We start from the raw sequence: 10,867 nt of genomic DNA, 5'->3' as shown, positions 1-10,867 counted from the left end.
TCTTAAATTTTTCTCAGTGTCTCATACCTTTGTACTTTTATTTTAATAAAAGAGGTAGACACTGTTAGCATGAGGCTTTTTCCTGGATATTTTTTCAGCGTGCGGTCAAACTCTGAGGCACCTGCACTCATTCTTCTCTCCTGTCCCTCTGGACCTTGCATAGGCTCTTCCTTCAGGCTGGTAGAATTCCCTTCCTGCCGTCTGTCCCTCCTACCTGACAAAATCTAATCTTCCTTAACAAACTCACTTCACATTTTTTTGTCCTCCAGAACTGCAAGTCCTCTTGTGGTCTCCACTGCATTCTTTCCCCTGACGTTGAGTCTCCACTTTGTACTGTGATGAGCTGCTCAGATACCCACAAACTCAGGGGTACGGATTACAGCCAACCTGGCACTCAGTAGACTTGTGTTGGATAAATGAAAACAAAAACCATTTTGGTTTTTGTTGAACTATTTGGTTTAGGTGGGTTGCTTTAGTTTGTGGGACTTCACTTGGATTTAACTTTAGTCAAAGAAAAAAAAAAACAAAGGTAGTTTTCTACTTTAACAAACCAGTACATGCCAATCTAATTTGTTTCGCCATTCATTTTTACTTGAAAATATTCCTTTACAATCAGTCTCTTGACAATAAGAACATACATTGGTGTAATTCACATGATAATTTCTAAGTTAGTTTAAAAGAAAACCATCAACTGAGCTTTTCTCAGCTACCAGTAAGAGCTCATGAAAAAGTCTGTGCCCTTTCAGCCTCTAGGTGGCAGTGTCGCTACCAGTGTCATCAGTGTCATCAGCCTGACCAAGCTGGTGCTGTCACTCAGGTAGACAGCTTGCCGGGTAGACAAGCTGGATCATGCTGTGAACATGCTTCCTGCCATGCTGCTGGCAGGAAAATGAAGGCCAAAACTCTGCCCCGAAGAAAATGGAATCATGGGGAAAACAGCATGTGGAAAATGGTAAGTAATGTTATTTGACATTATTTGGATGAAAGGTTAGCAAAAAGCTAAATTAACAGGACACAAAATCAGTTAGAAAAGATATGCAGAAGCAGAGACAGGCCAGACAGTGTTGAGAGGGAAAGGAGTCTCCTGTCTTCCCTGAACAGCTGGAGCCCAGCCCCTCCGGTGGGATGGGAGGAAGGTGTGGGCTGGCAGGGGAACTGAGCCCCTGGTAATTGTGTTCTGCTGTAAGGAGGGCGATGTGGAGGCTTTCGACAATATTGAATGGGGTTTCATCCCACTGCTTTTGGTTTGGACTGCTGTCAACTCCAAAGTTATAAGGGGACCTTACTAAGTTTTGCTCTGCATTTGAGGGGAAAACGGTAGAGGACATCTATTATTATTATCTGTGCTATGCAAGAAACTTGGATTTTTTTCATTTAATACTCACAACAATTTTACAAATTAGGTTATGTATCCTCATTTTATAGATAAGAAACCTGAAGCTTAGAGTGAGGTTTATCCAAGTCCAGAGTAGGAGAAGAAGGATTGAAACCCAGCACTATTGCCATGACCCCAGGCTGATTCCCAAGGAATCCCATTGTCATCTCCTGAGAATAATTCATGCTGCTTCCTCCTAGAGTTGCTGTTGGATGAGAGGAGACAGTGCTTACAGAGAGCCCTGCTCAGTGTCAGGAACACAATCAGCACTCAGTAGTGGAGTGAGTACTCAGTATTAGAGGAAAGAGATCCCTTCTCACCCATTTTCTCTGGACTCTCAGAAAAGACACAGCAGCTTAAGGATGGGGCTTGCTGTTTTGCTCATCAGGTAGGTGAATTCTCCCACCCAAAGACAAACCTTTCAGGGATCCTGATGGAGGGAAACCAAACCAGGTGGTAGGGTACCCTAATAACCAGACTCAGAGATTGTTCATTCAAAACTGGTTGGTTCTCCTTTCTGTGTAGCCTCAGGGTGGGGGGTGGAGGTTTCAGTTTAATCTTTCTGGTTACAATTCCAAGTTGGATAAAGGAATTTCCAGACTTGAAGTGCGAATTAGGGTGGAATTTATCTGCACAGAGATTTGAGATGACTCGTATTAAGCAAATCCAGGTGTTTCCTGGGCCCACCCCCAACAGGTCACTCGTGGGCCCTGAGGAAATTGACTGATTAATGAACCTTAAGGAGGCTGCAGGTCAAGAGCATCAGTATTCTTCTATCAGGACTGGATTTATTTTTAATGCCACACATTGTTTCAAACCCAAAATAGGGAAACTGAGACTGAAAGGCAGCCAGGGACTAAGGAATTTTGTAACTAAGAGCACTGAGCTTTCTGGGCCTGAGCGTACAGGAAACCTGGGAAATGCTGCCTTGACAATATCCTTGTCGCTACAACACAAGATCTACTCAGAGGCTTGCAGTAGCATTTTAATTTTTGCAAACGAAGAACCTGAGTAATTAAATCACACAGCCTTTTTTCATTTTCTGATACCAAATCCATAAAAGCTACTAAGAACAAAGACACTGGGACCTAGGCCAGGCTGCTAGATTCAGAGGGTACTGCAGTCATTGTGAGATCCTAATCACCGCAGATGATAGTACGTGTGAACAGAATCAGCTTCTTTATTTCCCTCCCTGATGGAGCAGAAGTCTCAAAACAGACTAAAATGGAGAATCACATTAAAGGTTTTTAAAGAGCTAATATGAACTGCTAGCTTCTCTCCTGACATCCTCACCACCACCACTGACATGCACCTAGGCCTTGTCCTCAGTAGGGTCAAAGGGAAGGAAGGAAATAAGTAGGACTCCCCACGAAGGCCCTGAGGAGAGGTGAGAGTGGCATACTCCGCCCCAGATGGAGTTTCTTCAGCAGACCTCAGGGCAGTGGATCCTGGGGAGAAAGGAAATAGCCAAAGGTTAGGACAAGGTCAGGAGGGAGGGTCAGAAGCCACCTCTGGGCTTCCTCTGGAGTTAAGTTTTTTAATGAAGCAGATTTGTGAGTTTTCATCGACCCAGCATGGTCTGAAGATAGTAGCTGGGACATGAGACAACTTGTCAACCCCAGGAGGACACACACAGAAGAGGAAAGGAGAATCATCTAGGTTTAAACCCCAATCTCCTACTCTGTGGCCTTGGATGAGATGTATCCTGGTTCTGAGCCTCAGTTTCTTATTTGTAAAATGGGGATATTGTTACCTGATTCATAAAGTTATGAGAATTAAATAAAATAAAATCCATCGAGATCCTTGCAAATAATAGGTGATTAATAAATGGGAATGGGTGTGGAACCACCTTCCTGGAATGAGGAGCCAGTGGCTGCGTGTGAAGTAGAGGGTGCTTCCTAAAATACCTGACTTCAAGCAATACCTATCCCAGTGGCCTGGCCAGCTGGAGAAGCCAACAGGAAGCACCAGCATAGAAGTGATCTCAATGATGCCAAGAAGCAGATGGAGCCACAGGCAAGAATGTCTTCCCCACCAACAGCACACAGACAACCATGAAAAGGAACTTCTCTGTCACTAGCAACCACCAAGGAAATTAGAGGTACAGAGGTAAGAAAATCGTATTCAATTATTAAAGATATCCCATTTTGTAGCCATTTGTATCTGTCTTCTATTGCTGCTGTAGCAAATTACCATAACAGATTAATTATCTTTCAGTCCTATGGGCCAGAAGTCCCTTGGATCCCACAGGATTGAAGTCCAGGTGTCAGCAGGGCTGTGCTCCTTAGCGGAGCCTCTAGTGCAGAATCCATTGCTCTGCTTATTTGGGTGTTGGCAGGTCTATGGGATTGTAGGACTGAGGTTCCTGTTTTCTTGCTGGCTGTCAGCTGGAGCCACCATGACCTCCTAGACAACTCTGGTCCTTGCACGTAGTTCCCTACATTTCTGAACCAGCAACAGGGCATCAAATCTTCCTCTCACCACCATCTTGTTGACCCTTCTTCTGTTATCACAATTCTCTCTGGCTACAACCAAGGAAGTTTGTCTGCTTTTACAAATTAGACTGACCCCACCCAGATCATGCAGGATTATCTCCCATCTCAAAATCCTTAATGTTAATCACACTTGCAAAATCCCTGTTGCCTTATAAGGCGGTATGGTTTTGATATGAGGTGTCCCTCAGCAGTTCCTGTTAATGCAGGAATAGTCAAAGGTGAATTGATTGACTTATGAGAGATGTAACCTGGTCAGTCCATGGTGGTTGATGACCGGGTGGTAACTGTAGGGAGGAGGGACCTACCTGGAGGTGGGGTAGATCACTAGGGGCATGCCCTGGAAGGGTTCATCCTCCCTGTGGCCCCTTCCCCCATCTCTATCTGCTTCCTAGGTGCCATGAGAGGAACATCTTCCCTCTGCCCTGCCCTTCTCACATGATATGCTACCTCACCTTAGATCCAAAGCCATGGAGTCAGACATCTATGGGCTGAGACCTCTGAAACTGTGAGCCCAAATAAACCTACCAACATCTAACTTATTATTTTCAGGTATTTTGGTCACAATGACGTAAAGCTGACTAAAACACAAAATACAAGGTAATGTATTCACAAGTTCTGGGAATTAGGATGCAAACATCTTTGGGAGGTCATTATTCTGTCTACTACATCATTATACATTAAAATACTTATTTTGTACTTTTACATGCGAGGTACAGGCTAGGTGCTGACTTAAGATGTAGGTGTCAATGGTGTTAGGTGGGGTAGGAAGCCTGGGGTGGGGGCTGACACACACTGGAACTTCTGACTTAGGGTTTTTTGCAGTATTCCAGGCGGTTCCATTTACATGAAATACAACAGGGAATGTAACATCCCCCAACTCCTAATGCCCAAGACTCCCTGCCTCCTCACTGAGTGATGCAGGCTTCAGCCCTGGTTTGGAATTGCTGAAGGGCTCTGGATAAGGTCACTCCAGCTCCCCAGGGAGTAGGAACTAAGCCTTACCACGGGATTGAGATAAGGATCATGCTAGATTCAGGTCCAGCCTCAGCAGAAAGACCAAGAAGAACAGGTGGGATCTGCAGCACCAGAGAGCCTGCTGGAGATGGTGCTGCTCCCGCCCTTTACCCTTATCCATAACTCTGTTTTACTGTTCCCCAGGGAACAGGAGAGAGAAATGTCCAAGTCCTCAAAGGCCACTTATAACTACATGTCATAAAAGACAGATGGGGAAGGACAAAGAAAGATTGGTTTCTCACTAACTGAAGCCCCTTCCGGTAGAGACTTCCTGGCCTATATTTTGCAGCTCTAGGGCTCATGGGAGCCACCACCTTGCTGGGTTTTTCTCAACCACAAGGATGGTGAGTCAGCACTGTGGTTAGTTCTCTGCTGGGAGGCCACAGCCCTCAGCAGAGCTCCAGGTGGGGCAGCCTCCAGCCCAGCCAGGCTCAGGGTCCTGCCTTGGCATTCTGTGCAATCTGGGCCTTCTAGATTGGCTGGCACCCCATACTAAGCAGCTACTTATCTTGCTGAGCACAGTGCTACCAAAGCCATGAAGGTGAAGGATAATCAAGAAAAGATGTCATCAACCCAGTCTGACAAGTACCAGCGAGCCATCTGGTCAGCAGCAACTCAGGCTCTTTGCTCAGGCCAAACTTGAAATCTGAGGAAATTGGTAAGGTGCTAACCCTTCCTCTGGTCTGGAGTCCATATCTAGAAGGCAAGCCCTGACTCCTGGGATCCAGATACAGTCCACATCACAGCGGCCAGATTCTGACCTGCCAGACTTCAGAGCCCCATGCAGCTTCCAGGGAGGGTACTCAGTACCCTCTCAGTTAAAAATATTCTCACTACAAACACCAGAATGCCAGCTATGTTGTCAATTCTGCTCCTACCACATAAAATTTGCTGTCAAGGAAAACTTTGAGGGAGTGATTTCCCCCAAAATGCAGCATTTAAAAAAAATCTCTCCTGTATCTTTCTTCAGAGTTAAGTTGTTCACAGCAGGCCTGAGTGACACCTAATAAGTTGGCAGCAAAGAGGAAACTCGTCAGCAATTTATAAACTCTGATAGCATGTGGCTTGAAAGACAAGTCTTACTCTAAAGAGATGTGCCTCCACCCCATCTCTGGATTACCCTGTCTTACGGGGTATGCCCCAGTGTTCCAATAAGGACACTAGCATCCAGCTATGGCTACAGGGAGTTTTCCACTTTAATATCTCCCTAATAAGCACCTTTGCAATGACTCGGACAATAAATGTCTCTAATCACATGCAAACTTTGGCTTCAGTGATGGAAGACTACAGAGAACTTCCCTGCTGCTGCTGTTGACCATGATGATGATGATGATGATGATGATGATGATGATGATAAGGCAGGTATAAGGTTATTTGACTCTCCTCAGACTCATATTGCTGATTACAGGTTGATGTGGCTTCTGATCACAAAATTATATTCCCTCTTATTCCTAATGTATGTTAGTAAAAAAAACCTCCTGAAAAGGACTTTGTACCTCCTTAAAAAGTCCAACACACAGTCATCTTTACATTTTCCTGCCATGTTCCTAGGACTCAGTCCAGCAAGTTCACAATCGACCCTAGAAACAAGTTAATAGTTCAACTATCTGATAAGCTATTACCTCAGAGGAATTGCAAACCCCCAACTTAGAAGGTCTCCCCTTTTGCATCACTTCAAAATTGCCTACATTATTTTAATCACCCAACTTTTGGGAAATAGATGCAAATTATATATTTCTTTTTGTTGGGATGAGCTCCGGTTTTAGACCCAGTCTCTTTACTAGGGACATAGGTGAACCACTCTGAGCACAGAAAATCAATAGTAAAAATGATCACAGGTTGCAGAACATCCTCAGCTCAGGAGAGAGTTCACTGGTCAAGAGTGCTTGTGATGTGCACTTTCCAGGAATCACAGGACACATAGCCCTACTCACTCTTAGTAATGAGTGTAAGACAGCTTTTATAAAGTAAGGGGAAAGTTCTGTGTGCTGTCATGGAGATACAGAAACACACAAAATATTTCATTAAGGAAAATTGTAATGAACCAAAGCCAGGGTGGTTTTAAAATAGATGTCCCCATCCTTAGAGTTGAGCAGAGATCCTCTCAGGCAGGCAGGTGGACGTAGGCAGTGCTATCACCAGGGGAGTCTCATGTGCTTCTGGCAGACAAGGTTCCTGCCATAGAAAGTCCAGGAAATTTCTTAACTATCACACTAACTCTTAGGAACCCTTAGTATGGATGTCTAGACATGTCTCAGGATTGGCCTTAGTTCCACGTGTGTCTTTAGAATGAGCTTGGACCCAACTCTGCTCTAGCTCACTACCCTTCTCACTGTTCCTTCAACACCCCAGGTTTGTGCCCATCTCAGAGGCTTTGCCTAGTGTCCCTCTGTCTGGAACATTCTTCCCCAGCTTCTTCCAAGTTGGGCCCCTCTTGCTGTTAGGCCTTCCTTCCTTTCTTGTTTTCTTATCACTGACATTTTCTTAAATGGGTTTGTTTACGTTTACTGTCTCATGTCACTTTATGCAAGTGTAAGCTCCATGGAAACAGAGTCCTTGTCAATCTTGTTCACTGCTCTGTTCCCAGGGCTCAGAGGCTGCCTGGCATAAGCTGGTAGCCAATAAACCTTTATTGAAGGAACCTGGAAGACACATTCCAATGTCTATGTTGGATGGGCTGGGAATCTCCATACAAGGTCAGACCTGAGGGAGAGAGCAAGATAACTGGCCTCTGGGGGTAATCCCAAGTAAATGGGGATTCTGGTGGAGAAGGCAGGACCAGGCAGCTGGGCTCAGTTGTCTGATGGAATGGCTATTCAAGGTCAAGCTGTTATATCATTTCCATCTCCATCTGGGGAAGAAAAGAGCTGAAGTGAAAACTATTAGGACCCTGAAAGTCTGTGACAGAAACCCTGTAGACAGATCTTCTATCCAGAGGGCTTCCATGAAGACCCATCTCTGGGACCCACAACACCAGATGCTATACTCCTACATCTCCAGAAAACCTTGTTCCAAGAGTGAGCTTTAGGGAGTACAGTACAGGGAGCCAGAAAATCTGCCTAAATCTCCTCTCTGTTGCATAGTGAGCCGTAAAGTTAACTAGAGACAGAAGGAGAGAGGTTTATTTTTTACCTTCGCTGTGTCAGATAAATTGTGTGTATGTGTGTGTGTGTGTGTGTGTGTGCGTGTGTCTGTGTGTCTGTATATGTGGCTACTGTGAATAATATACATAGATACACATACATATATATATGTATATACATATACATGATCTGCAATATGATTTTTGATATTTGTATATAGTGAAATAATTACCACAACCAAGTCAATCAAGGCATCACATCACAGTCATCTCTTTTTTTGTGTGACAGAAGCACCTAAACTCTGCTCTTTTGACACATTTTCATTACACAATACCATATTATCAACTATAGACCAAATGCTGTACATCAGATCTCTAGACTTATTCATCCTATAGAGCTACAATTTTGTACCTTTGACCTACCATCTCCCTATTGTTTCTTTGGTATCCACCATTCTACTTCCAAGTTTTGATTCTTTTCTAGATTCCATATATAAGAGAAATCATACAATTTCTTTTCTAGTTCTGAGGCTTATGTCACTTAGCATAATGTCATACAGGTTGATCCATCTTGTCGCAAATGGCAGGATTTTCTTTTTTAAGGCTGAATAATAGTCCATTGTTTGTAGAATTCTATCACATTTTCTTTATCCCATCATTCATCAATGGACACTTGGGTTGTTTCCATAGCTTGGCTATTGTGAATAATGCTGCTTTAGAGGCTCAAGAGAAGTGATCCCTCCCTAACACCACCAAACCCTTAGGTCTTGTCATAAGTCAAGGAGAGGGAGACTTAAGGAAAAGAAGGAAAGACAGAATGGTCTCTGAGGTTTTGGATCTAAGGAGGAGGTTAGATTGAATTCTTCACCCTGCCCCATGACAGTTTTCAGAGCTGCAGGCTCTGCAGGCATGCCTTGCAGGAAACAGTTTATAATTCGTATTTTCCAGATGAAACCCTGAAGACTCAAATTGTAATTGATCAGTAACAGATAATGCGCTTGTCTGACTGCCAAACTGCCATCTCAGTTCAACCTCCGCTGTATGTCAGAGACCTGAGTTTTAAAGATATGGAGTGGGCAGTGCCGGGGGCAGGGAGGCTGACCTCTTCTCCTGCTCATGTAGGGGAATCTTAGTTGGATGAAGCCAGTGATCTTAATGCTGGCTGCCCTGCAGAACCATCCCAGTCCAGTTAGTTCCGCCTCTGAGAATAAGTTTAGGCTCAGTGGTTTTACAAAACTCCCTGACTGTCCCTAAGGCACAGTCAGGACTGGGGATCAGCATGGAAGGAGACTTGGGACTTCTGAGAAAGCTGACTTCCTTTTGCCTATTTTCTATTATTCTTTTACAATAGATATATCGTATTGATAAAACAGCCTGTGCTGCCCCTGGATTGGATGCCTAGAACCATGGACTCTGTTTTGAGAACAAAAGCCACTAAGGTGGGCAGAGAAAAAGGATGGAAAAGACCTGGATCTTAAGATGTTACTGAGCAACTGAATTACCCAACCCCAGAACTGGCCTTTCCCGGACTTGCTGTTAAGTGAACCACTGAAAGTTGATTTGGCCATTACTTGAGGCTGAGAGCATTCTAAGCGACATGGTTATATAGAAAGTGGCTGGGTTAAAGTCAAGCCAAGACCAGTTCTGAGGAAGCCAATGGAAGCTAATAGTGAGGAGAAGTCAACTGATAATTAGGAGGTTATTTGGATGGGACCATCAGATCTCCAGACAGTTTTCAACTATTAAAAGGTAGTTTATTAGGGTTATGATATATTACCTTGAATTCCTTTGGTTGTTTTTTTTTTTTTTTTGTATTCCTCAGAACTCCTTCCTGAATATAAAGAAGATCATCTAGATAGTTAATTGCCGGTTAAAAATAAATTGGAGAGAAAGATCAGGTTTGAAGTTTGGGTAGTTATTAATAGCTAACATACGTTTTCTGAATTTTCTTGAATTTCAGTAAAACAGTTAGTAAATTTGCTCATTTAGACAATAACCTCAGTGACTAATGGGTCCAATCACTTTTTCAACTGGATTTCATCTTCAGTTTAGTAATTTTCCACAGGGACCTCCAAAAGAAACATTAGAAAGGTTTCTTTATAATCTGATCATTACAAAATATTCAAATCTCCAGGGGAAAGCAGTCACCAGAAATATTAACGCTTTTTGAAAGGTTCTTGTACCTTATCTCCGTATGTAGACAGTGTAAGGAAGTAGGCGCCACATTATTTAGCTGGCATGCAAAATTGAGGTGGCTCTATGTGTTAGCATCAGTATCTAGGAACTACCTGAAGGTGGCGCTCAAGGGTGAGACTGGCATCTGAACCAGCAATTTCAGCATCTGGAAAAATTCAGGTCCAGGCTTTTCTTCTTGACAGAGTTAATTGCCTTAAGTTAATGAACAGTGAAAGATTTCATGGCATAAAAAGAATAACCAAATTATAAAAGGTATAATTTAGAGGCTTTTTCAAGAGCTGTGATGATCACACCCTAGTAGATATAAATGTTCTGAAGTGGTACTGATGCTCTGAGCTGGGAGTGTCTGAAGGAGGAACAATGCCTGGATTAGTGTTCGGGCTCCAGAGAGGAAAAAGCTTTTTGGTCTGCAATTACTAGTCTGCTAGTCCTCATTTTAGAACACATCTACTTGATGCTTGCTATTTTTTTTCCACCACGTTTTTCTCCCTCTTATTTCACATGTACATTCACATGAGTAAAACATGCTTTTTACACTTCTCTGGGTGTTGAAGTTGCTGCCTGACGACAAGCCTTGGATCCTCACCTTGCAGCAGCATCCCCTTACACTGGGTCTGTGAAGTTCCAAAGTGCAAAGCATGCCCATCTAGACCACTCCATAAGGCCACCAAGTTTGGATTTGCTGCCCTACTTCTTGAACCTGTT

At 43.6% G+C, this 10,867-nt stretch overlaps 1 long non-coding RNA gene across 2 annotated transcripts; it reads left to right on the top strand.

Annotated features, from left to right (window-relative positions):
• Window positions 1–839: 839 nt before the first annotated feature.
• LOC306653110 lies at window positions 840–9,782 on the top strand. 2 transcript variants are annotated; one of them, XR_013761643.1, is made up of 3 exons: window positions 840–952; window positions 3,309–3,484; window positions 9,318–9,782. It is a non-coding gene; the product is annotated as an uncharacterized lncRNA (long non-coding RNA). The 2 variants fall into 2 exon arrangements; XR_013761644.1 differs by lacking the exon at window positions 9,318–9,782 and adding an exon at window positions 6,159–6,247.
• The last annotated feature ends 1,085 nt before the right edge of the window (window positions 9,783–10,867 follow it).

The sequence above is a fragment of the Sciurus vulgaris genome (genome assembly GCF_902686455.1).
Source record: "Sciurus vulgaris genome assembly, chromosome: 2".
In the NCBI taxonomy this organism is placed as follows: Eukaryota; Metazoa; Chordata; class Mammalia; order Rodentia; family Sciuridae; genus Sciurus; species Sciurus vulgaris.
This window is presented reverse-complemented; position numbering and strand designations above follow the sequence as displayed.